Source organism: Triturus cristatus, chromosome 2_2 (genome assembly GCF_964204655.1).
Source record: "Triturus cristatus chromosome 2_2, aTriCri1.1, whole genome shotgun sequence".
Taxonomy (NCBI): Eukaryota; Metazoa; Chordata; class Amphibia; order Caudata; family Salamandridae; genus Triturus; species Triturus cristatus.
The window spans coordinates 1,038,341,833-1,038,368,210 of NC_140582.1; the positions used below are offsets into that span (position 1 = coordinate 1,038,341,833).

Sequence of the window (26,378 nt, forward strand, 5' to 3'; positions counted from 1 at the left end):
TCATGAGAGTGGAAGAAGAATTATGGAAAAAGATAGCCAGACAGTAACAGACAGATGCCATTGAATTATGGCGTAAAAGCCCGAGAAAACGTGTTAGTTGAGGAAGGTATACGAGTAAAAGCAGAACAAGTAGATGGACAACGAAACACTCTTATGAAAGAGAAAATGTAGACCAGCTTGGAAGGATGCCATTGAGTTTTGGCGCAAGGAGTCACATAGTAGGTCAGAGTAAGTGTTTCATGAAGCAGAGAGGAGTAGACTGGAGTCTGGAAAAGCCAAGGAACAGATGTTACAGGAGTAATTGGAGTAGGTAAAATGAGCGCAGGCTGACAGAGAAAGAAATACTGACGTTGCTGGTATTTATCCCGTCCTTTCAGAGGACCTAGCAAGAGTGGCCCCAGTAGAAAGACCAGTTAGAGTGCCACCGCAAGTACCGCGATAGATATAATAATGATATAGTAGCCCGAAGGTTCTTGAGCCACCCACCAAATGAACAGCGCATGGCTGGTGTTTACATGGTCCAACATTTGACTACGTTGTCAATAGGAAATTGAGAGGGGTGTAGCTAGAGAAGGAGCAACACCTGTGATTTGATGACACCCCTAATGTACAAAGTGCTAACGAAAAAGTAATTGTTGAAAAGTTTAGCTTGAAAAAAAAAAAAAAAAAAAAAAAGAATTGTGGGTATTTCGAATTTGCAAATTGTTCAAGAATACAGGTTTGTGTTCTTGGTGGTCCAGTGAGCCAATGTGCTGGGTCAAGTCGGTGAGATTATGACCCCCTGAGTGCAAATTGTATGTAAAAATAATTTTTCAATTGAGCGAATTATTGCAGTTTTTATGGAATTGAGTAGTCTTTTTGTCTTTGGCAGCTTCAGAGTGAGGAGAAGGTGGGGGCTGTGTAGAGCAGAATGTGATACAGAAATCGGAGACAGATTCTGACCTTGTAGCCAGTGTAGGTGGGGGCCGGTGAGAGGAGCAGAACAGAGGCACTGCTTAGAAAGCTTCTCTGACATCGCATCTGTGTAATGCCTGCAGGCGGAGAGCCTTGGGGGCAAGGAGTAGGAAAAACAAAAAAAGATGGCTGGCAGCCCAGGCTCAGGCCGCGCTGAGGGGCTATTTTTAACTTCTCTGATAAGACAGGGCAGCTGAGAAATGTAAGTCGAGAAAGATTCCCTTGTTCTATTCTGTGCAAAACGAGTGCCCCGAGGAAATGTCTATGGAGAAGATTTGTTTTATTTTTTAGAAAATGCTATATTGCTTCTGGCCAGAAAGTAAAATGTTGCTCTTGCTTGGAATTTTAAGGGCTATGTGCCTATATAAAAACGATTTTCAAATTCAGACATTTTTGAATTGTGGCCACAAGCTGCCACCAGTTGCATTGGATAAATGATCCAGTGGTTAAAAGTCTGTGAGGAGAGATGAGAGGTGCGTCTTCATCTGGGACATTAGGGTACATTGTGTTGACGAAAATGCATAGCTCATTTTTATAAAAGAAAACAAACAGGTTTGTGTGTTCTTCGTTTTTGATTATTATTGCTGATTCTGTTTTTATAAAAGAAAACAAACAGGTTCGTGTGTTCTTCGTTTTTGATTATTATTGCTGATTCTGTGTGTCAGACTTGACACGGTGATTTCAGATGGGGGTGTATAGGGCAGGTAAATGAATTATTGATTATAAGCCTGACAAATTAAGCAGGCCAGAATGTTCGCCTCTGAGCTGTAGGTACTGTAATTGCGCATCGCTGCTCATTTATATATGTTAGTGCAATTGTCTATGCTTTCTGTGCTTGGTATACTGATGGCTTGGCATATGTATTTTATATATGTTTTGTTTTTGTGTTGTATTGACCAGTCTGTTTAGCGTTTAATACCAAGTTCTCCTGTGCAAGTACAGAGATAGTCGTGACGACGGCGATCTTTGCACAGCGCTTGGCTGGAACTTGTTCACAATTACTAAATTTCACAGACGTGATATTACCTTTATCATGCTGTCAAAATAGCAGACAACACGTTATCAGTGTATGTCTAATTGGTGTTGGAGATGAATGAAATAAAAGGAAAAATTATGCAAGACTAAAATATTTTTCACATGACTGCCTTTCTCTTATAGACAGGCAGCCTCGGTCATATGTTTCCAGATTGGACATTAAGGAACAATTATGATCTGTGCACTCGCATCTTAACTCTTGAAAGGCCTGTTTTAAATAAGGACTGCCACCACAGAGTGACAAATAAGGCTCGGTATTTAGGGTAATGAGAAAATATCTGACAGGATTTCCTTTTTAAAGTTTGCTTTAGTAAGCTCATTCTTGTAAGTGGTGGCCCCAAAAGTTGACTTGTTTTTAAATTAGGCTATTTATTGTATAGGTGGAAATTATTGCAAAATGACTGATTTCTTTAGCAGATAAATTATTAATTATCAACATTAACAACTGTTCTTAAACTTGGTTTTCCGAATATTTAGGTAATTTAGCATTCCTATTAGGGCCTACTAGCATTAATATTGACTTCAGGTTGGTGTAGGTTCATGTAATAGGGACATTTGCATATGAGATGTCATTTGGCCAGCTTATGAGCTAACACAATGAAGTTTGTACATTAATTTGAAGGATTTCTCGCCGTTTCAAATACGCTGTGTATCTCCTATAATTTTGCTTACGCCCAGTAGCTACACACAGGGATTAATAGTGTTGACAAGACACAGGGTTTGATAGTGTTTGACAGCAGTGAAATCTGTTTCAGATTTCCTCCTGTCAAAAAGGGGGGGAAGGAGGAGAATATTGGCTTTCTGCTGGCCCCTGAGGAGGTTCGCTTCCCGCTAGCCCCTTAAGAAATTAAGCCCCTTAGAAATTAGCCCCCTTAGAAATTAAGTCGAGGAAATAGGTATGGTGCTTTCCCCTTTTTCTCATGTTTTATTGTGATCTTTCAGGGGAATTAGTTGTGGACACCGGAACGTATTCAATTGATTTCTGGTTTTTCCCAGCCCAAGACACAAAAAGACTAAAGTCCTCAAGAACACACTGTGGCATTTGAAGAATTAAAGAGAGCTTTATGTCAAGCACCAGTTTTAGCAAACCCTGATTACAACAAATCGTTTATGCTTTTTGTGACAGAGCGGGATGGAACAGCACTATCTGTCCTAACACAAGATCATGCAGGAAAACACGAGCCCTGTGCTTATTTTTCTAGTACATTAGACCCAGTAGCACAGGCTTTGCCTGCGTGCCTAAAATCAGTTGCAGCAACGGCCTTAGCCATAAGACAAAGTGACTCGATAGTGCTGGGCCACCCTCTGACAGTACAAGTACCACACGCAGTAGAGGTTCTCTTGAACCGGACACAAACACAACACCTGACTGTAGCTAGACTGACAGGCTATGAGCCAACGTTATTTCAACCACACATAGAGATCAGACGATGCAACATACTGAATCCTGCTACCCTTTTGCCCTCCAGTACAGAAAGTGTTTCACCACACGACTGTGTTGAAGTAATACATACCGTGACTAAACCAAGACAAGACTTGACAGACGTTGCACTCCCAGACCCCGACCTAACACTATAAGTTGACGGCTCATGCATGAGGACAGGGGCGGGAGAATTAGTGGCAGCATATGCAGTGACTACTGATACTGTAATAATAGAGACTAAAAGAATAGACATATTGTCAGCACAAGCAGCAGAGCTCATCGCCCTGACACAAGCGTGCATAAGAGCTAAGCACCTGAGAGTAAACATTTACACCGATTCTCTGGCGAGAAAGAGGTTTCTTGACCTCTCATGGGGCCAAGATACAGCATGGCCCCCATATTCAAGCCCTACTGGAAGCAATACATTTACCAACAGCCATAGCTATCCTAAAATGTAAAGCACATACTAGAGCCACAGATACCATTTCCCAAGGCAATGATCTGGCAGACCGAACAGCTAAACAGACAGCTCAGACCCCACTAGACATGACAAAGTTACAGGTTCAATAAGTGCCCAAAGCCATGACAGTTAGGGATCCTTCCAAGGATGTACAAGACATACAGACACATGCTACGATGGACGAATTAAAGAAATGGTCGGAACAAGGAGGGGTACTGACTGATCAGGGTTGGATGACAAGGGCAAATCCACATGGCTTCTTCCTGATTTGATGGTACAAGTGATTATAAATACCGCACATAGTCCTGCACACTTAGGAGAGAAAGCAATGATAGATAGCTTACAGAATATATGGTTCAACAAGCACCTGCGTGCAGCAGCGAAACAAAAGGTCAGAACATGTATGATCTGTTGCCAATTCAATCCAGGTAAAGGCATTCCGATGGAACAAGGTGGATTCCATCCACCTGACCACCCTTTTGAAGTGCTCCAAATGGATTATATCCAAATGAACAGATGTAGAGGTTACAAATATGTCCTGGTACTAATGAAGCAGGTGTCCCTTCTGTTAGGGTATACCTGGAAATTCCATTGTGTGCGACATCCTGAAGCAGCAGGCCTTGTAGAAAGACATAATCAGACATTAAAAATTTGCGCAGACAAAGGTGTAGATTGGATGGTAGCCCTGCCGGTTGCCCTCTTTTACATGCGAATGGTAGCTCATTCTAGAACAGGCTTATCTCCCTATGAAGTGGTCTTTGGTAGACCACCAAATATGTGGGCACTCCAATGCCTAGAAGATTACTGATGCTGACAGATTACCTGGCTTCCTTGATGTCTGCACTACTCTCTTGTTGTTCGCAGGTTGCTGCCGCCTTCCCTGACAACACCCAGGTCAAAGAATACTCCATCGCTCCTGGATGAAAGGCGCCAAAGTCAGTGCTCTGGACCACGGGGACGGCCGTTAAAGTCAAAGTGCACCTTCACCACTCTTTTACAAAGGAAAAAGACTTTAAACTTGGATTTTGGATTTTGAACACCATTTTCTAGAGGAGACTCCCCAGAAGTTTCCACAAAGCTAAACTTTGATCTAAGAAGTCAGAACCCGTTTGATCAATTAAGTCCACTAGGTGGTGAAGCGGTTGAACATGTATTCTGGCTTGCATAAGATCTTGGACAATAATATTGATAAGAAAAAGCAAGATGTGCATCACGATAATATGTATCAGCTTAATACTACATGCTATTTTTCCTCCTATTGCCTCACTCTTATACTCCTCCACTAATGATACCATAAAGCACACATTTAGTGATCTGCCATCCTATGAGCTATCATATAGACTTGCCTTACGCAACAATACCTTTATTCAGATGCTGCACCATTCACATCAGACTAGCAATGCTACAGACTGCTGGGTCTGTGGCTGACTCCCCCCCTATCAGAACTATAAGGGAGTTTTGCCCCTCTTTCTCTATCCGTTCACACACAATGGCTCCTGTGAAGCATGGTTTAGTTTGATTAATTCCCTAGATTCGAATTCCGCAGTTTATCAAGACAACTGGGTATGGGGAAACCTGAACTTAGTTTTGCTTAAAGTCTGCTACCCTAACAAGGAGGGACTTCCCAAAAGAACAGGAACTGATCTAAGAAATGAAGTATATGGATTAGGTAATTTTACACTTAACCTCATGATCCTGAACGTTGAATCTGAAGCTACACCAATCTTGCCCGCCATGTCCGTATTCCCAGTAAAAGGGGAATTATGTATAAGAAAGAATGGCTCCATACACATGGGCCATAGTAAATGCACCACTGTAATAAAATTCAGTGATCAAGGCTGTTAGAAATGAGGGGGCTCTGGTTGATGCAGGTGTGAACCCACAACAAGCAGGGACCCTTTACTTCTTGTCAGGGCGAAGGATGACTCCCCAGAATAACCCCTGCTCACCCTCTAGGTGCGTGGCGCGAGCAGTCTAGGCTAAGTCTCAGGCGTACACGGTTAAGCAAATGCAATTACACATACAGTAAACCCCTTGCATGCACCACAAACGGACACCAATCAGGAAGTATATAAAAATAAGCTTTTATGTAGTTTCAGCAGATTCAAATACAAGGCCCAGTAACGTTGAACTGATGGGGCCACAATTCTTGGAAATGCGGTCAAGTTCTCTTGGTTTTACGGAAAGTTCTTTAGGCGGGCACAAGGTAACTGTAGGCCTCAGCGCACTTCGTGCTGAGGCAGCGCCCAGGGAGCACACAGCAGATGACAGGGAAATAAGAACGTTGCGGACCCTGGATCCGATGCGAGCTCGCGGTCGAGTTCGTAAGTACAGTACCTTGTTTCTTGACGCAAAGGCGGGTGCGGGATTTCAGCGGCTCTTCGACAGAAGAGCGAGGCGGCGTCCGGGGCTCCCACACTTCACGAGGGTGTCTGATCTTCAGGCTCACGACAAGAGCGGGGTGTTGTAGGTGGCGGGTGAACAAAGCGGGGCAGCCGGGTACGCAGATGCGCCCGGGCCGTCCGAGGCTTGGAGATGCTCACAAACGCCGATTCCGGCGGGAGGGTGAAGGGGCACAGCGAGCCTCCAACGAGCGAGGTGACGGGGCAGCCCAGCACAGCGTAGGGGGAGCGGCTCCGATCGAGCGAGGCTCTTCCCAAGGCGGGGGCGGCTAAGCAGTCCTGGTCACGGCTCAGGGAGGGACTGGGCACGAGGGTCACAGCTCCGGCGAGGGAAAGGACACCACAGTCCAGCAGCAGGCGAGTGAAGATCAGGTAGAGCCCAATGGTCCTGGGGCTCAGTTCAGGGGGCAAGCTCAGTTCCAAGCCCTTGGAGATCGTTTTGGAAAAGCACAAGTCTTGAAAGTAAAAGTAAAGTAAAAGGCTTCAGCAACAGTTTCTCTTCTCTCCTTTGGCAGCAAGGTCACCACTGCAGGCCAATCCCCCAGGATAGGGACAGTCTTCCTCCTACAGCTTTCCCGGTGCCTCCTCCTCAGGCAGAGATTCTTCTTGGTCAAACGCGGATCTAGTTTCTCAGGAGCAGGGCTCCTCCATTTATACAGCAAATCTTTTGTTCTCCCAGGCCAGGGGGGCCCTTGCCTAGTTCAGTCCGGTTTCTGAGCACTTTGTTTACGTGATGCAGGCTTCTTCTTTCAGAGTGCAGGGCAGAGTCATCAGACGCTCCACAGGGGGTGGAGCCGGCATCGAGGTAGCGGAGCACTGTCCTATTCAGAACCTAGGAGCACTCCTCCCACCCATCTACCTGTCGATCGTCCTATTCATACCAGGCTACCTAGCCCTGCCCATCTGGGTTCCCCCAGCCCTGTCACTCACACCAGCCAGACATCAGATACACAACACGCAGAGGCGGCTGAAGGGTTTAGGCAAGCAAAGGCCAACTTTCTAAAAGCGGCATTTGCAAACCCGGAATATTAAAATAAACCTTGCGAAAAGATGTACCCTATTATTCCGAGTTCAGGCATACTAAACTCGATCTCCTACCATGTTCCCTGGGTCGGTTAGGATCATAGGGTGTAATAATCCAGGCCGCCCATACTGGCCTATGGGAACAGGGTAGCCTTGCAGTAGTGAACAACAAGATGGCGGTAATTCACTACTAGGACATGCCACGCATCCAGGCTTGTCCTACCTTAGGCGTACAATGCACCCTGCCCGTGGGCCTACCAGAGGGGTGACTAACATGCAGCTAAGGGAAGGGTTTAGGGACTGGCAAGTGTGGGCACTTGCCGGTCAGCATGTCAGTACCAGACTGCACGCAGGTTCTGCGATGGCAGACCTTAGACATATTTTACCGGCCGCTTCTGTGGGTGGCACAACCAGTGCTGCAAGCCCACCAGCGGTGTTCGCATTTACATGCCCTGGCGCCCCTGGCGCACTTTACTGGGGTCTGACAGTAAATCAAACAATCCAATCATGGAATCCAACCAACATATACAATTTACATAGGGAGCACTCGCACCGCGACACTGGTTGGCAGTGGCACAGCGCGCTGAGCGGCCAACACAATAAAAACACATGAGGCACAGTGACAAAAAGAGGAAGGGAGACTCACGCCAAGGTGCCAGGTCTAACACGTGTCCCCTCCAGCTGAAAAGTGGGGAGAACTACCCTACCCCAGGGAGTTCCTCATCACTAAGGCGGAAAAATCTGGACAGACCGTCAGCATTGGCGTGATCTGTACCAGGGCGATGTTCCACCGTGAAATCCATACCCTGTAGGGAAATGGACCACCTCAACAGCTTTGGATTCTCACCCCTCATATGCATCAACCATCTGAGGGGCCTGTGGTCCGTCTGAACCCGGAAGTGAGACCCAAACAAGTAGGGTCTTAGCTTCTTCAGCGCCCAGACCACAGCAAATGCCTCACGCTCAATAGCACTCCACCTTTGTTCCCGTGGAAGTAACCTCCTGCTAAGAAAGGCTACGGGTTGATCTAGGCCCTCCTCATTAATCTGTGAAAGAACAGCCCCCACACCATGCTCTGAAGCGTCTGTCTGAACGATAAACTCTTTGGAGAAGTTGGGAGCCAAGAGCACGGGCGCCGTGCACATAGCAGTTTTCAAGGCCTCAAAAGCTTTCTGACAGGTGTCAGTCCAAATCACTTTCCTGGGCTGCTTCTTCGAAGTCAGCGCTGTCAAGGGGGCAACCATGTTGCCATACCCCTTGACAACCCTCCTGTAGTACCCGGTGAGACCTAGGAAGGCTCTCACCTCTGTCTGGGTTTTGGGCGCCTCCCAATTCAGGATGGTTTCTATCTTGGGCTGAAGGGGTGCCACCTGGCCACTCCCAACTTGGTGTCCCAAGTACACCACGGAACCCTGCCCGATCTGGCACTTACTCGCCTTGACCGTGAGGCCTGCCTTGCGCAGCGCCATCAACACTTCCCAGAGGTGACGCAAGTGTTCCTCCCAAGTGGAGCTGAACACGGCGATGTCATCCAGGTAGGCTGCACTGAACGAATCCAGCCCAGCCAACACCTGGTTGACCAATCTCTGGAAGGTGGCAGGGGCATTCTTCATCCCAAATGGCATAACCCGGAACTGGTAGTGCCCATCTGGGGTGGAAAATGCTGACCTCTCTTTGGCCCCCTCGGTCAAGGCGATCTGCCAATACCCAGACGTTAGATCAAACGTGCTGAGGTAGTTGGCAGCCCCTAGCCGATCGATGAGCTCATCAGCTCTGGGGATGGGGTGTGCGTCGGTCCTAGTGACCGAATTGAGTCCTCTGTAGTCCACGCAGAACCGGAGTTCGGGTGTGGCTCCCGGCGCTGCAGCCTTTGGGACCAAGACCACGGGGCTGGCCCAAGGACTGCTAGAAGACTCAATTACCCCGAGTGCAAACATCTTGGAGACCTCCTCCTTGATGCATGTCCTCACCCTGTCAGTCACCCTGTAGGCCTTGTGCCGCACAGGTGGACTATCCCCAGTGTCCACATCATGGACGCACCAATCAGTGACACCCGGGACCAGGGAAAACAGGTCAGAAAACTGTCCCAGCAACTGGCGACAATCATTCTGTTGCTCAGGGGTCAGGGTGGAAGAGAGGATGACACCATCCACTGACCCATCTTGCTCCTTGGCTGACAGGAGGTCAGGAAGAGGTTCTGTCTCCTCTTCCATTCCAGCATCTGTTGCCAAGAGCATGCCCACTTGGGACCTCTCCAAGTGGGGCTTGAGGCGGTTGACATGTAGGACCCTTAAGGGGTTCCTAGGAGACTTCAGGTCCACCACGTAGGTAACAGGACTCTTGCGCTCCACCACCTCAAAGGGACCGGTCCACTTATCCTGGAGCGCACACGGCTCCACGGGGGCCAAGACCCATACTTTCTGTCCAGGCTGAAGCTCTACCAGAGTGGCATTCTGGTCGTACCACCGCTTCATCTCCTCCTGGCTGGCTTCCAGATTTGCCTCAGCAAGTTGCCTGAATCGCCTAGTCTGATTCCTGAAGGCCAGCATGTAACTATATACATTCTGGGGAGGCTTCCTGGGAGATTGCTCCCAGCCTTCTTTGACCAGACTTAGAGGTCCTCTGACTGGGTGACCATACAGAAGCTCAAAGGGACTGAACCCCAGAGACTTCTGTGGCACCTCACGGTAAGCGAAGAGAAGGCATGGTAAGAGGACGTCCCACTTACGCCTCATGGCTCCTTCTAGGCCCATTATCATGCCTTTGAGGGTTCGGTTGAATCTCTCAACCAACCCGTTTCCTTGGGGGTGGTAAGGGGTGGTGAACTTGTAGGTTACACCACACTCTTGCCAAAGAGATTTCATGTACTTGGACATGAAATTGGTACCTCGGTCAGACACCACTTCTAGAGGGAATCCCACTCGGGAGAAAATTCCCATCAGTGCCCGTCCCACCACGGGGGCCGTCACTGTCCTTAGAGGAATGGCTTCCGGGTACCGGGTGGCATGGTCCACCAGGACCAGGATGAACCTATTGCCCATCGCTGTCCTGGGGTCCAGTGGCCCTACAATGTCAATCCCCACTCGCTGGAACGGGGTACCGACCACAGGGAATGGCTGGAGTGGAGCCTTCTGCTTCCTTCCACTCTTTCCACTTGCCTGGCAAGTCTGGCATGTCCTGCAGTGAGTATCTGAACTCCTGCGCATTTGAGGCCAATAAAAGTGGGTGACAAGCCTTTCAAAGGTCTTGTCCTGCCCCAAATGCCCTGCCAATGGCACATCGTGAGCCAGCCCCAGTAGGAAGGCTCTGAAGTCCTGGGGTACCACCAGCGCACGGGCTGACCCAGGCTCAGCAACCTTAGGCTCTGTATATAGGAGGTCGTTCTCCCAGTAAACGAAATGTGATCCTGACTGATCACCTGCGGCCTGGTCTGCAGCCTGCTGCCGCATACCCACGAGAGAAGGGCACTCCTTCTGTGCCTTGCAAAAGTCCTCCCTGGTGGGACCCCCTTCCTGCTGCCAATGGGTCAGCTCCGGCAGGTCTCCCAGTTCAGCTATCTGCTCCCCTGTAGGCTCCAGGGCATCCCCCTCAAGGTCTGCTTCCTCCTGGACCGTGGGAACTTCAGGGGCCGGCTTCCCGCGCCCCTTGCTCCTTCTCTCTGAGGCCGGTTCCTGGGCCTCCCTCTCAGGCTCCAGGACCTCTTGAGTACCTCTACTGGCTGTCATGGACCGTGTGGTGACACACGCCCAATCCGGCATACCCAACATCTCCAGGTGAGCACTCCGCTCCACCTTAGCCCAAGGTGAGCTCTCCAAATCGTTCCCTAACAAACAGTCTACAGGCATGGCGGGCCTCACAGCTACCTGAAGAGTACCAGAGACCCCCCCCCCACTCAAAGGGAACCTGAGCCACCTTGCAGTGTCTCTCTGTGTTGTCAGCGGCAACAACGGGATAGAATGCATTGGGGACCACCTGCTCCTGAGACACCAGGTGACACCTGACAGCCGTCACACTGGCTCCTGTATCTCTAAGAGCTTCCACCCTATGGCCATTTATGGTCACCCACTGCCTGTACTTCTTAGTGTTCTCAGGCAGCTGGGTTGGAGGGACCACTTCACGGTCTCCTAGCGAGACCAGGGACATCTCTGCGGGACCCCACCCACCTTGGACATCCCTCTCCTCCCCCAAGGCTACACTAGTCACCTGCCGGGATGGAGCACCAGTGGGTGCTGGTTTACCAAACAATGGACATTTTACATCAGAGGCAAAATGCCCCAAATTGTTACACCTGTAACATCTTACGGGCCCCTTTTGAACAGGAGGACCTGTCGGGGCCCCGGTCGGTTTCTGGGGTGGGGGAGGCTGAGAACCCTTCCCTTGGTTCCCTTGGGGACTATTTTGGGGCCCTTTTTGGAACTGCTTCTGTTTACCCCTGTCCCCCCCCACTCTTCTGCTGGGGACCCTGCCCACCTTTGGCGGAGTCTCCCACGGTACCCTTGTGGACCCTGGTACTGACCCAGCGGTCCGCCTCCTCAGCAAGCTTCCTCGGGTTAGTCAGCTTACTATCTATCAGGTGCTGGCGTAGCTCAGGAAAACAATTACTGGACAAGTGCTCCCATGCCATTAGATCAAGAAGCCCTTGATAATCATTCACCTTACTACCCTTTACCCAACCATCCAGCGCTCTGCAAAAGAAAGTCACATACTCCACATACGTACTATTGGGAATCTTAGTGCAACCCCTGAACCTCTGTCTATATAACTCAGGGGTCAACCCATACCTAGCCATCAATGCTTCCTTCATATGGGCATAAGAATTACGAACATCAACAGGTAAATCTAACAGTGTGTCCCGCCCTTCACTCAGGAACCTTCCCCACAACCCCGCTCCCCAATCTTTCTCAGGGACCCGGTGGGAAGACATGGCTACCTCGTAGGCTCTGAACCACTGCCCGATGTCGTCATTCCTGAAGAACTCCTTCACTACATCCTTGGGAATATAAACTCTTGGTTCCGCCGGTACTGGCGGTGTGCTGCCACCAGAGGGATTAAGCTCCAAACTTTTTGCTTTCAGCTCCAGCTCCCTCAGCTTCATGTCATGCTCTAATTGTAGTTTCTTTTCTTCCATGGCTAATCTTTGTTTTTCCATATCCATCTGCCCATGAAGTTTTGCCATTTCCACCTCGTGTGCCCGGGTTGCTGCCCTGTCCGCCAACTCTTCTGGCGACAGGCATCTGCCAAACTCATGGACACTTTCCGGTGGAACCACTTCCACCTGATTCTCTGGTGCCTTTGACTCATACCAGGCCCTCAGCGCCTTCACAAATTGTTCCTTCTTTTTCAATCCAGTTTGGGCAATCCTGAACTTGGAGCAAAGACCTTTCAAGTCTTCATTGGTACGATTCAGAAGTGCGTCTTCTTCCCAATCTACGTCTTCAAATCCAGAGATTATGGAAGCCGCCCTTCCGGCGGAAAGTGAACCAGGCATGGCTCTAACAACGGAGACTCTTGGCAAAACAAAAACAAATGCTAGCCTTGTGGCTGTGTTACTGGTCTGCTCTCACTACGTGGTGATCAGTGGTTCACTATACGAACAAGTTACTAACCTTCGGTAACGATGTATCTGTAAGAAACATTAGTTAGTTAGATTCCTCACCTTAGAATATCCCCAGGCGTCAGACTGGATCCGGAAGATTTTTCGTCAGCAATACCCCTTGCGCGTCGCTAGGCGTCGTCTGCGGCTCCGCGTCCGTCGTCGGCGTCGTGCGCCGGGATGACGTCGTCGGAGTACTTAGACGCCGCCCTCGCGCGCTGACGTCAGTTCTTGTACATAGCCTTCCGCGCCAGGAACGCAGAGCCATGCAAAGACCGACACTGGTGCCAAAAATAAAATCTAGGGGCCTGAAAGGACAACCTTAACCCTAGATGTCAGTTCGCAGAACGGGGAGGATGGGTGGGTCGGTGAGGAATCTAACTAACTAATGTTTCTTACAGATACATCGTTACCGAAGGTTAGTAACTTGTTCATCTGAAAGAAACACGTTAGTTAGATTCCTCACCTTAGAATAGATACCCAAGCAATACCATCCCCGGTGGTGGGTCTGCGAACCAAGATCACACCAGAAAGTCCTGGAGGACAGAACGGCCAAAGAAGCCATCCCTCCGGACTTGGCTGTCAAGGCAATAATGCCTGGCAAACGTGTGTAGCGAAGCCCACGTTGCCGCCTGACAGATGTCCTGCAAAGGGACACCCCGTCCCAAAGCAGTAGTAGCCGCTGTGGCCCGAGTAGAATGGGCGCGCAGCCCAACAGGAGGGTCCTTTTTAGCCAAGGAATAGCAGATTTTTATACACAAAACGACCCACCGAGAGATGGTTCGTTTGTGCACAGCTTTCCCCTTCTTAGCGCCCACGTACCCAACAAAAAGCTGGTCGTCCACCCGGAACTGTTTGGTGCGGTCCAGATAAAAGGAGAGCGCACGTTTTGGGTCCAGACGGTGGAGCCTCTCTTCCTCTTTGGAAGGATGCGGAGGCGGAAAGAAGGTGGGCAAGGTGACAGACTGCCCAAGGTGAAATGGGGTCACCACTTTAGGAAGAAAGGAGGGACGAGGCCGAAGGACAACCTTGTCTGGATGAACAGATAGAAAAGGAGGCTTTGAAGATAAAGCCTGGAGCTCACTCACCCGTCTAGCCGAGGTGATGGCTACCAGAAAAGCAGTCTTTAGAGTTAGAAGACGAAGAGGGCAATTGTGAAGAGGCTCGAAGGGAGCGCACATCAGGAATGTCAAAACCAGATTCAAGTCCCACTGAGGCATTACAAAAGGGACAGGAGGGAACGTGTGTGTAATGCCTTTGAGAAAGCGTGTAACCACAGGGGACTTGAAAAGAGAAGGCTGATCAGGAAGCCGCAAGAAGGCGGAGATGGCAGCAAGATAACCTTTCAGGGTGCCCAGGGCAGAGCCCTGCCGGGCCAGAGAAAGAAGAAAGAGGAGAACCTCAGAAAGAGGGGCGGAAAGGGGATCCACAGCCTTGCTGTGCACCATGCCACAAATTTGTTCCACCGGCAGGCGTATACCGACTTTGTGGAGGGACGCCTGGCTGCCAGAATGATATCACAGACTTCAGGAGGCAAGTCAAATGGCATCAACTGCCGCCGCTCAATCTCCACGCATGGAGGTGGAGGCTGGACAGGTTCGGGTGGAGGACCGTCCCCTGCTGCTGCGACAGAAGATCCTCCCGAAGGGGCAGACGTATCGGGGGATCGGTCAACAGACTGAGTAGCTCGGGATACCAGTATCTTCGTGCCCAATCCGGAGCCACCAAGATGACTTGGGCCCGGTCGCGCCGGATCTTCTTCAGCACTCTGGGCAGAAGTGGTATAGGCGGAAAGGCGTACAACAGACCGCAACTCCCCTCGTGACGAAAAGCGTCGCCGAGCGAGTGCCGCCTTGGAAATTCCAACGCGCAGAACTGCTGACATTGCGCGTTCTCTTCGGTGGCGAATAGATCTAACCAAGGCTCTCCCCACTGCTGAAAGAGGCCTTGCACCACTTCGGAGTTCAGACGCCATTCGTGATCCATCATGCACCGGCGGCTGAGTTCGTCTGCTCTGGCGTTCAGAGAGCCCGCCAGATGTTGAACCACCAGGGTGACGCCCTGGTGTTCCAGCCATGTCCAGAGGCGCAGAGCCTCCTGACAAAGGGTCCACGACCCCACCCCGCCCTGTTTGTTGCAGTACCACATGGCGGTGGTGTTGTCCGTGAACACCTGCACGACACTTCCCCGGACAGAGGGAAGGAAGGCTTTCAGTGCAAGCCGGATCGCTCTCAACTCCAACAGGTTGATGTGGAGACGAGACTCCGCCGGAGACCAGAGGCCTCTGATCTCCGCCTCTCCCATATGGCCACCCCATCCCAGGAGGGACACATCCGTCACTACGACATGCTCCGGTTGGGGAAGGGAGAGGCTCTTGCCCTTGACCCACTCGCGGTCCGTGAGCCACCACTGCAACTGCTGTGCAGTGCCCTCCGAGATCAAGACATGGTCGGACAGGTTGCCGTGATGCTGGGCCCACTGAAACTTCAGGTCCCACTGCAGAGCCCGCATGCGCCGCCTGGCGTGATGCACTAGTAGGATGCAGGAGGCCATCAGCCCCAGAAGCCGCAACACTAGCCTGACCGAAACCCGGGATAGAGGCCGAAAGATGGGAATCAGGGCCTGTATATCCCGGACCCGCTGTTCCGGAGGATGGACCCGGAACTGCGCCGAATCGAGAACCGCTCCGATGAAGAGGAGCTTCTGAGAGGGACTCAAGTGTGACTTCGGCACGTTGATGGAAAACCCCAGCAAATGCAGGAGATCCGCCGTAGTCTGGAGGTGGGAGACGACTGCATGGGGCGAGCCCGCCTTCAACAACCAGTCGTCGAGATAGGGGAAGACAGGGACCCCTGATCTGCGCAGATGAGCTGCGACCACCGCCATCACTTTCGTGAACACCCGAGGGGCACTGGTGAGGCCGAAGGGGAGCACGGTAAACTGAAAGTGCTCCTGGCCCACCGTGAACCGCAGGTAACGCCGGTGGGCCGGCAGGACGGGGATATGGAAATATGCGTCCTGCAAGTCCAACGCCACCATCCAGTCTCCAGGGTCTAGGGCAGCTAAAACCTGAGCCAACGTTAGCATCTTGAACCTTTCCTTTCGGAGGAAGGCATTGACGTTCCGGAGGTCCAAGATAGGGCGCAGGCCCCCCTTGCCCTTCTTGGGAACCAGAAAGTAGTGGGAATAACAACCACGACCTACTTCTGGACCCGGAACGCGCTCGACGGCCCCCTTGGCCAAGAGAGCCGAAACTTCCTCGCGGAGAAGATCCAAATGATCCCCCGAGATACGGTGGTGCTGTGGTGGCATGGCTGGAGGGGTCGTCTCGAAGGGGAGGGAGTAGCCCCTTCGGACGATTTGCAGCACCCACCTGTCCGATGTTATGGACCGCCAGTGGAGCAGGTGATGGCGAACCCTGCCGCCCACTGGCGTGGTATGGGCCTGAAAGCTCGGACTAGGAAGGCTTTGAGGCGGATGCTGCCGGGGTGGATGTGGGCTGACCACGTCGTCCTCCATTTCCGCCACGGCGGAAGCCACGTCCGCGACCGCGCGCAGGTTGGTTCTGCGGCTGGTGGCTTTGCGGACGTGAGGAGGCGCCCCTTCCTTGGCCACGAAAGGGGCGAAAAGCGGAGGTGTGCGCCCGCGGAGCCGAGAGGCCCAAGGACTTGGCCGTAGCCCGGGAGTCCTTAAAACGGTTCAGCGCACTGTCCGCCTTCTCACCAAACAGGCGAGTGCCATCAAAGGGCATGTCCATGAGGGTGTTCTGGACATCCCCGGAAAATGACGTGGACCGCATCCAGGCGTGGCGGCGGAGCGCCACCGTGGTGGAAATCGCCCGACCTAGCGAGTCCGTGGTGTCAAGCCCACATCTTATGGCGTGCCGTGCTGCATCCCTCCCATCGGCCAAAGCCTGGGTAAGACGCGTCCGGACCTCCTCCGGACACAGGGGCAGCACGTCCTCCACCGTACCCCACAGGGAATGGGAATAACGGTCCAAGAGACAGGCGGTATTTAAGGACCGCAGGCCCAAACTAAGGGACGAGAACAGTTTCTTGCCAAACTGCTCGAGTCTCTTGGAATCCCGATCCGGCGGAGCGGTCGGGAAGGAGGACTGGGAAGTAGAGGCCTGGATAACCAGACTCTCGGGGGTGGGGTGTTGGGACAGGAAACTGGGGTCGCCCGGAGCAGGGCGGTGGCGCCTGGCAACGTTCCTATCCACAGGAGGAACTGTGGAGGGCTTGGACCAGGTGCCCTGCAGAACGTCAGTGAGGGCCTCGTTGAACGGCAGCAGAGGCTCAGTGGAGCTTGCTGAGGTTTGAAGCACCTCAGTGAGGATGTTGGTCCTCACAGCCACGGCAGGCAACTCGAGCCCAAGGGCCTCAGCCGCCTTGCGCAGCACCACAGAAAATGCTGCACCCTCCTCCGAAGCCACGGTCGGAGGAGAAGTGAATCCAGCGTCTGGCGAGGTGTCCAGTCCGCTGGCCTCCCCCAGTTCATCCGCCCAGTCCTGAGAAAGCTGTGACTGAACAGCCAGAGGGTCCTCGAACCCCTCCCAGTCGCCCCCTTCTTCCGATTCCTGATAAACAGGAGGAATGATCGGAACCGGACTGTAGAGATGGTAGGTCTCAAGCGGCGTCGGATGCGGCGTCGGCGGACGCCGTGCCGGCGTCGGGTCCGGATGAGGGCTAAACCGGGGCGTCGGCGTCACAGGCGTCGGCGGCGCCGGTGACGGCGTCGGTGGTTCAGGCGTCGGCGCCGGTGGAGGAGTGACAAGGTCAACCGGCGTCGACTGGGGCCCAGGCAAGGGCCCCGCGGGGACCTGCGGCGTCGAGACCGGAGTCGTCGACGGCGCCGGGGCCGGAGCCGCCGGCACGCGAGGTCGCCCAGTCGAGTCCGCGGGGCCCGAAGGCGCGCCAGCGGGCGTCGACGGCGGGGCCAGGCTCCTCATGGCCGAGAGGAAGGCACTGATCTCCGCCGGCGCCGCGTCAGCCCCAGGGACCGGAAGGTATGGGGGCGGACGCGGCACCTGCGGCTCCGCCGGAGCCGCGGGGGTGGAACCACTTGGACCCTCGGCCGAGTCGCGCGACCGGCGAGGGGAGTCCGAAGAGCGATGTCGCCGCTTCGACTTCTTAGAGTGTTTAGACTTACCCGACGACTTGGAGCCCGACGAGCGATGGTGGCGTCGGCTAGGGCTCCGCGAGCGATCCTTGGACCTCCTCCTGGACCGGGATCGCGCACGACGCGGAGCCGAGTGGCGAAGCTCCAGAAGCTTGCGGGACCGCTCCCGCCTAGCCTTCGAAGTCAGGGCCTGACAGTCGTTGCACGACTCCGCGTCGTGGTCGAGGCCTAAGCAGTAGAGGCACCGGCGGTGGTGATCGGTCACCGACATCAGTCGATGACAATCTTCACAAGCCTTGAACCCAGGCATCCTACCGGCACCAGATGTCGACAGACAAGGATCAAAAATGATCAAAAAGATTTAGTCAAAAAAGACTAAAAGGGGTAGCTCTCCCGGATCTGCGCTTACTGGCGCGGAAAAAAGAAGAACTGACGTCAGCGCGCGAGGGCGGCGTCTAAGTACTCCGACGACGTCATCCCGGCGCACGACGCCGACGACGGACGCGGAGCCGCAGACGACGCCTAGCGACGCGCAAGGGGTATTGCTGACGAAAAATCTTCCGGATCCAGTCTGACGCCTGGGGATATTCTAAGGTGAGGAATCTAACTAACGTGTTTCTTTCAGATGCAAACCGCAAATGCAAATCCGTAAATCCCACCGCTGCCACCAATGTTAGAAATGAGGGGGCTCTGGTTGATGCAGGTGTGAACCCACAACAAGCAGGGACCCTTTACTTCTTGTCAGGGCGAAGGATGACTCCCCAGAATAACCCCTGCTCACCCTCTAGGTGCGTGGCGCGAGCAGTCTAGGCTAAGTCTCAGGCGTACACGGTTAAGCAAATGCAATTACACATACAGTAAACCCCTTGCATGCACCACAAACGGACACCAATCAGGAAGTATATAAAAATAAGCTTTTATGTAGTTTCAGCAGATTCAAATACAAGGCCCAGTAACGTTGAACTGATGGGGCCACAATTCTTGGAAATGCGGTCAAGTTCTCTTGGTTTTACGGAAAGTTCTTTAGGCGGGCACAAGGTAACTGTAGGCCTCAGCGCACTTCGTGCTGAGGCAGCGCCCAGGGAGCACACAGCAGATGACAGGGAAATAAGAACGTTGCGGACCCTGGATCCGATGCGAGCTCGCGGTCGAGTTCGTAAGTACAGTACCTTGTTTCTTGACGCAAAGGCGGGTGCGGGATTTCAGCGGCTCTTCGACAGAAGAGCGAGGCGGCGTCCGGGGCTCCCACACTTCACGAGGGTGTCTGATCTTCAGGCTCACGACAAGAGCGGGGTGTTGTAGGTGGCGGGTGAACAAAGCGGGGCAGCCGGGTACGCAGATGCGCCCGGGCCGTCCGAGGCTTGGAGATGCTCACAAACGCCGATTCCGGCGGGAGGGTGAAGGGGCACAGCGAGCCTCCAACGAGCGAGGTGACGGGGCAGCCCAGCACAGCGTAGGGGGAGCGGCTCCGATCGAGCGAGGCTCTTCCCAAGGCGGGGGCGGCTAAGCAGTCCTGGTCACGGCTCAGGGAGGGACTGGGCACGAGGGTCACAGCTCCGGCGAGGGAAAGGACACCACAGTCCAGCAGCAGGCGAGTGAAGATCAGGTAGAGCCCAATGGTCCTGGGGCTCAGTTCAGGGGGCAAGCTCAGTTCCAAGCCCTTGGAGATCGTTTTGGAAAAGCACAAGTCTTGAAAGTAAAAGTAAAGTAAAAGGCTTCAGCAACAGTTTCTCTTCTCTCCTTTGGCAGCAAGGTCACCACTGCAGGCCAATCCCCCAGGATAGGGACAGTCTTCCTCCTACAGCTTTCCCGGTGCCTCCTCCTCAGGCAGAGATTCTTCTTGGTCAAACGCGGATCTAGTTTCTCAGGAGCAGGGCTCCTCCATTTATACAGCAAATCTTTTGTTCTCCCAGGCCAGGGGGGCCCTTGCCTAGTTCAGTCCGGTTTCTGAGCACTTTGTTTACGTGATGCAGGCTTCTTCTTTCAGAGTGCAGGGCAGAGTCATCAGACGCTCCACAGGGGGTGGAGCCGGCATCGAGGTAGCGGAGCACTGTCCTATTCAGAACCTAGGAGCACTCCTCCCACCCATCTACCTGTCGATCGTCCTATTCATACCAGGCTACCTAGCCCTGCCCATCTGGGTTCCCCCAGCCCTGTCACTCACACCAGCCAGACATCAGATACACAACACGCAGAGGCGGCTGAAGGGTTTAGGCAAGCAAAGGCCAACTTTCTAAAAGCGGCATTTGCAAACCCGGAATATTAAAATAAACCTTGCGAAAAGATGTACCCTATTATTCCGAGTTCAGGCATACTAAACTCGATCTCCTACCATGTTCCCTGGGTCGGTTAGGATCATAGGGTGTAATAATCCAGGCCGCCCATACTGGCCTATGGGAACAGGGTAGCCTTGCAGTAGTGAACAACAAGATGGCGGTAATTCACTACTAGGACATGCCACGCATCCAGGCTTGTCCTACCTTAGGCGTACAATGCACCCTGCCCGTGGGCCTACCAGAGGGGTGACTAACATGCAGCTAAGGGAAGGGTTTAGGGACTGGCAAGTGTGGGCACTTGCCGGTCAGCATGTCAGTACCAGACTGCACGCAGGTTCTGCGATGGCAGACCTTAGACATATTTTACCGGCCGCTTCTGTGGGTGGCACAACCAGTGCTGCAAGCCCACCAGCGGTGTTCGCATTTACATGCCCTGGCGCCCCTGGCGCACTTTACTGGGGTCTGACAGTAAATCAAACAATCCAATCATGGAATCCAACCAACATATACAATTTACATAGGGAGCACTCGCACCGCGACACTGGTTGGCAGTGGCACAGCGCGCTGAGCGGCCAACACAATAAAAACACATGAGGCACAGTGACAAAAAGAGGAAGGGAGACTCACGCCAAGGTGCCAGGTCTAACAAAGGCAAGTCTACATTTAGAGCTTCTCGTCATTCCTACTTTATATGTGGCCAGACCGCATATATACGCCTACCTCTAGATTGGGATGGTACCTGTTACATAGCATTCCTCCTACCACCTGTTTTCCTAGCTCCTCCTGATTATCATAGAAATACTCATTTAGTACACAATAGACAGCAGAGAGATCTCCCAATTGTCGATTACACTGAAACAGCATGGGAAAAATACACAGATTTCAATAAAGGTTTCTTTCCCTATATAGGTACAGTTACCAATAGTAAGCTGATACGTAGATTAACCAGAACCCTTGAAGCAGTAGTGAACGAAACTATTTCCGCCTTAGGCAATTTAACAGAAGAGCAGTCTGCTATGCGGATTGTTGTGCTTCAAAATAGTCTTGTCCTTGACGTTATCCTGGCCGATAGGGGCGGAGCTTGTAGGGTCATCAAATCAAGCTGTTGCATTTTTCATACCAGAAAATTCGCCATTTGTATATAAAGCCATAACTCGCCTTCGTAAGATTGTAAGCCAGATACACCAGAATCCAGGCACCTGGACTTGGTCCGGTTGGTTTTGGAGTGTATTATCTACCTTTGGATGGAGGGTCCTATCCTTCCTAGGTATTGGCCTTCTCATACTATTCAGTTGCTGCTTATGCCTGCAATGTGGACCAGCGATTTGTGGTCTGTGTGCCACATCGTGCATTCCACATCAAGATTTTCATTCAAGATCCCGGAAGAAGAAAGAAGAACAAATGATGCTATATGAACAGATCAATGGATTAATGAAGATTGATATCTCTTGACGGGCAAGTAGGGGACAAGGAGGGAATGTGGAAATATGGATTTTTCTGGTCAGTTATGTCCCCTATCTTGGACCCCAACGGTTCTATGTGCATGTTACAAGTACATGTATGTTCCCTCCAGTTCCAGTTATGAAGACGCAAATACATGTGCGTCCACCGTTAACATGTCCTCTGTTGATCCGCCATGAATGGGCCGGATATTCCATTCCTAAGTACGAAAGGCCACCGCCTTTATATGGTTCACTTATGCCATTTTACAGTCCAGGCAAGTAGGCCCTGATTCTGTCATCAAGCTTTTCTTGCTTTCTGTCTCTGAAGCTCCAGTCCGAGCCTGCATCTGTGACCATGAACTTTGTCTCATCCTCTGCGCGGCTCACGATGCCCGACATCAGCTTGCTGCCTGCCAAGAACTGTATTTCACCTTCGGAAATTATCTGCTCCGCTCCCTGCCCAATGCATTCCTGTCTAGTAGTTTAAGTAAACATTCTTCCAGCTACCGAGCAAAAGGCCCGGCTTCTCTGTCCTCATGCAAGTAATTCATAGCCCTGTTACCATGGAATATTCCTACCCCCTCGCATTTAGTGTAGACACTTAGACGCTTGTACACGCACTCACAGTCAGTATAGAATAGATTTTGTTCGAGAGACCTTTCTTTTTGGATAACACAGTTCTTTAAACATAGGATATTAGATATGATTTGGGATTAGGTTGACATAACCCCAGACTTTTGTCTCCACATGTAGAGCTAAATGTCAAGTCCCTTTCTCCCTCTAGTTGCACGTCTATCACACGTCATGCGACTGCGCACGCATCTCTGCCAAATATTTCTGCTGACATTGCAGGATTCTCCAGGTATCCACCCACACATGACAAATTACCCATTATCATCAAGTGGACGCCCACATGGACGCCCACCTTCACGCCTACTTACACGCCCACATGCTCTTATCTCATTCTCTCTTGCTCTTTTGCTTACGTACAATTGAGAAATGTATATATACTGTACTCTGTGAATAATGTTTGGAGAATATTGAGAATACTTTTCAGTCCCTTCCAGATCCTTTTTTGGTGATGGAAATATTCTCCCTTTGACTCGAGTTATTGGAATAAATCCCTTTATGAACCTGATACCACAGACTCAGCCTCTTGCTTTATGCATGATCTTATTGATATTATGAAATTATGAGAGCGTGATATTTTATTTACCACATCCCGACGAGTGTTAAATGATCAGGGGGAAGTGTAGGCAAGTCAGTGCTTGTTGGGGGAGGGAGAATTATGTGGGGTTGGAACCTCTGCCTCGACCTTTGTTGCTGTTCTCTCTGTATCCTCATCTAAAGAAGCCCCTTGTAGAGGAAGATTGATTGTTGCCCTTGTAGGAGGCGGCAGTATTATCTGAGGACATGGTTTTCGACCCTCCACGGTAGAAGGAGCAACTAAGGTAGCCCAGATTAGAGGGAGACTGCAGCTCCCATAGACATGGCTACTTCTGTGTCTTTTTTCATTTTTTCTAAGGATTTATTGACTTTGGGCCCAAAGATATCTTCCTTGTCAAAAGGAGTATTTAAAATAGACTATTGTACTTCAGGTTTGAAACCAGAAATCCTCAACCATGCACGTCTCCTTAATAACACACAAGTGTTAATCTCTCTAGCTGCGGTGTCTGCAGCATCTAAAGCGCATCTAATTGAGGAATTAGATATGAGCGTCCCTTCCTGGACTAAATCTTGGGCCTTTGATTTGTATTCATCTGGGAGGTGTTGTAGCAATTGCTCCATTTCGTCCCAGTGTGCCCTATCATACCTGGCAGACAGGGCCTGGGTGTTGGCAATGCGCCAGTGATTTGCTGCTTGGGAGGATACTCTTTTACAGGAGCCGTCAAATAGTTTTGACTCTTTATCTGGAGAGGGAGCATCCCCTATAGTCTGTAAATTGGGTCGTTTACGAGCATTAGAGATAACCAAAGAGTCTAGTGACAACTGCCCTTTAATAAAGTCTGGATCTGAGGGAGCAGGTTTATATTTTTTATTAATTCTGGGGGTGAGAATGCGTGCATGCACTGGATCTTTAAAGATATCATCAGCATGTCTCATCACACCTTTAAACATAGGTAGAGTATGGTTAGCCCTTTAAGTGCTACTGAGCGTTTCAAATAAGAAATCTTCCTCTAGAGATTACTTGTGTAATTGTACCCCATGATATACCGCAGCTCTAGCAAGTAATTCTAAATATCCTACATTGTTGTCAGGATGAGAAGGCTTTGCAGGGTAAAGATCTGGGTCGTTATCTGTAGGCGAATCTGTGTTATAATCCTTCCAGGGGTCAATTGGTAAAATAGTGTCACCCCCCCCCCCCCATCTCCATCATCACCATCAAGTGGTGGTGGTGGAGAGTTAGTTGGTGTAATCAGCAAATGCTGCAATGGTGGAGAAGTTGGTGTAGGGGAATGTGGTGAAGGAGAAGGAGGAAAGGGGTTAGTACCTACACTCTTCCTCTTCAAAGGAATATGGTAAAAAGTGTCCTCAGATCAGGTTTGCGTTTGTGAGGTGGTTTAGTCTGAACACGTCCTGTTTCCGGATTTATGTAAAGTTCCTTTTGTTTTGGGTCTGATTTGGGGTGCTGGAAATCGGATCGTGCGGCTTTGGAGGAACAGTTTTAGGTTTTGGCACTGTGGATTTCGGTGTCAGGGTAGAATGAATCGCTTTTTGGCAAGGAATGGTTCGGTGCCGAAGGAGGCTTCTTTTTCAGTGTTAAAGATTTCGTCCCCGAAGTGGTTTTCCAGCTGAATTGGAGTTTGGGTCAAGGGATTTTTGGTACTCACGGTACGCTGACCTTGTGGCAATTCTTCTTCCATCTCGGAGTCCGATTCCGGAATGGAGACAAGTTCTCCTTGTTTTTCTTCGGCCCCTTGTGTGTTGGATTCTTCACCGAAGATATCCGGCGTGTATTTGATGTTTTGACTCTGCATCTCGCGGAGTGTTTTTCTTGATTAAAACGATCTGCGCGCGTCGCAGTCCTGTTCATTGTGCTCTGGTGACAAGCATAAGTTGCACACTTTGTGAGAGTCGGGTACTTGGTGTGGCACCGAGGACGTAATTTGAATGGAGTCCATTCCACCGACTGCGGAGAGGCCGGACGCGGTTAGGCCAGACGGCCTTCCAGAAGATCCTTGATCTAAATAGAGGTTTACCTCGATGGATACGATACGTAAAGAAGTGGGATACGCTTCCGAAACAATACCGACGTGGGTAGTGGGTAGAGTGGATTGGCACCGAGGGGAACCCGAAGAAACGGTTTCGAAGCAGAGGGAAGCGCATCAATACACGTCCGAACCCAATGGCGGAAAAAAACAATCTAACAATGGAGTCGGTGCCCATGCGCACTATCACCGAAAGGAGGAGTCACCCACTTGTGAATGGAAAGACTTCTTCAAAGAAAAACAACTTGCAAACATCCGGACCCAACACTAGATGGCAGGAGTATGCAAAGCATGTGATCTACAGCTCACATGACTCCCTATCTCCCAGAGTGGATGGAAAGGAACCTGAAGATTGTTTCAAGGAACATGAATCTTGAGCCGCCAAGCTCTTGGGTGAATGGTGCGTTGATAAAAAAAACTAGATCCCCAGGCACAACTTTGTATCGCCTTGTCACCGTTCTGCATACAGCTAGGGCAAACATAGACTTTTGCCATACTTCCAGAATGGGTTCCATCAAAGTTTCATTGAACAGAAGCAAAGATTCCTTCACTGAAGAAGGGGCGTGAAGAACCTCAGTCAGAATGTTTGAGTGACCTCTTCAGTGGGCAACTTCAAATCCAGAACGAAAGCAGCCTTCCTTATAACAGAACGGTAGGAAGAAACCTCCCGAGAAGGAAGAGCTTTGGGAGAAGAGAGCTCCCACTCTGGTGATGTACCAGCCCAATAGCTTCCTGAAGCCCTTCAAAATCATGCATAGGAACCAGTAACTCCTCTTCCTCTGTGACTTCTTATTGCTCCTGGAATTCCTCCTCATCCAGAAGCCTCTGTGCCTCCCTTCTTGATCGTATCTTCGGTATCGGCTACGCCAGACGCGGCGCTGGTGACGTCGGACCCGGCGTCGATGGAGGCCCTTCAGGGACGACTGGAGGTGTCGAGACGACACCGGACCAGAGCCCGATGGCGACGAAGAATAGTTCATCCTTCCCTCCTGGGACGAGATCGGCGTTGAGAACCTCAGCGTCGGGAGAGGCCAAGTCAGAGTCATTGGCATGAAAGGGTGCCTGGGCATAATGATGGGGTACGTCCATGTTGAAGGAAAGCGGTCCCACGGGCCATTAGGCACACCAGAAGGGTTAACCGCCCTGGCAAACATGCCATACATTGCATTTAAAAAATGCAAAGGATCCATACCTAGAGCCGGAAAAGGTGGGTTTGGATCCGTAACGCCTGGTGTGGAACCACCCGAAGTAGTAATGCTGGTTCTGGCTACGGCACCGGAGACACTGGAGCCGAGGGCGGGGTGGTCGGAGGCAAAGGACTCGCTTCCCAGGGCGCCGGAGAGTCCCTCGGAACCAAACAATGCACCGGAGTCACCTGCGGGGAAGGCGAGATGTCATCCTTCCTATGACGCCATAGGGCTGGGGACCCCGACTTCAGCG

At 51.3% G+C, this 26,378-nt stretch overlaps 1 protein-coding gene across 4 annotated transcripts in view; it reads right to left on the reverse strand.

Annotated features, from left to right (window-relative positions):
• The window catches only part of RGS12 (regulator of G protein signaling 12), an 881,248-nt gene that overhangs the window by 95,392 nt on the left and 759,478 nt on the right, over nt 1-26,378 (reverse strand). The window lies entirely within an intron of this gene.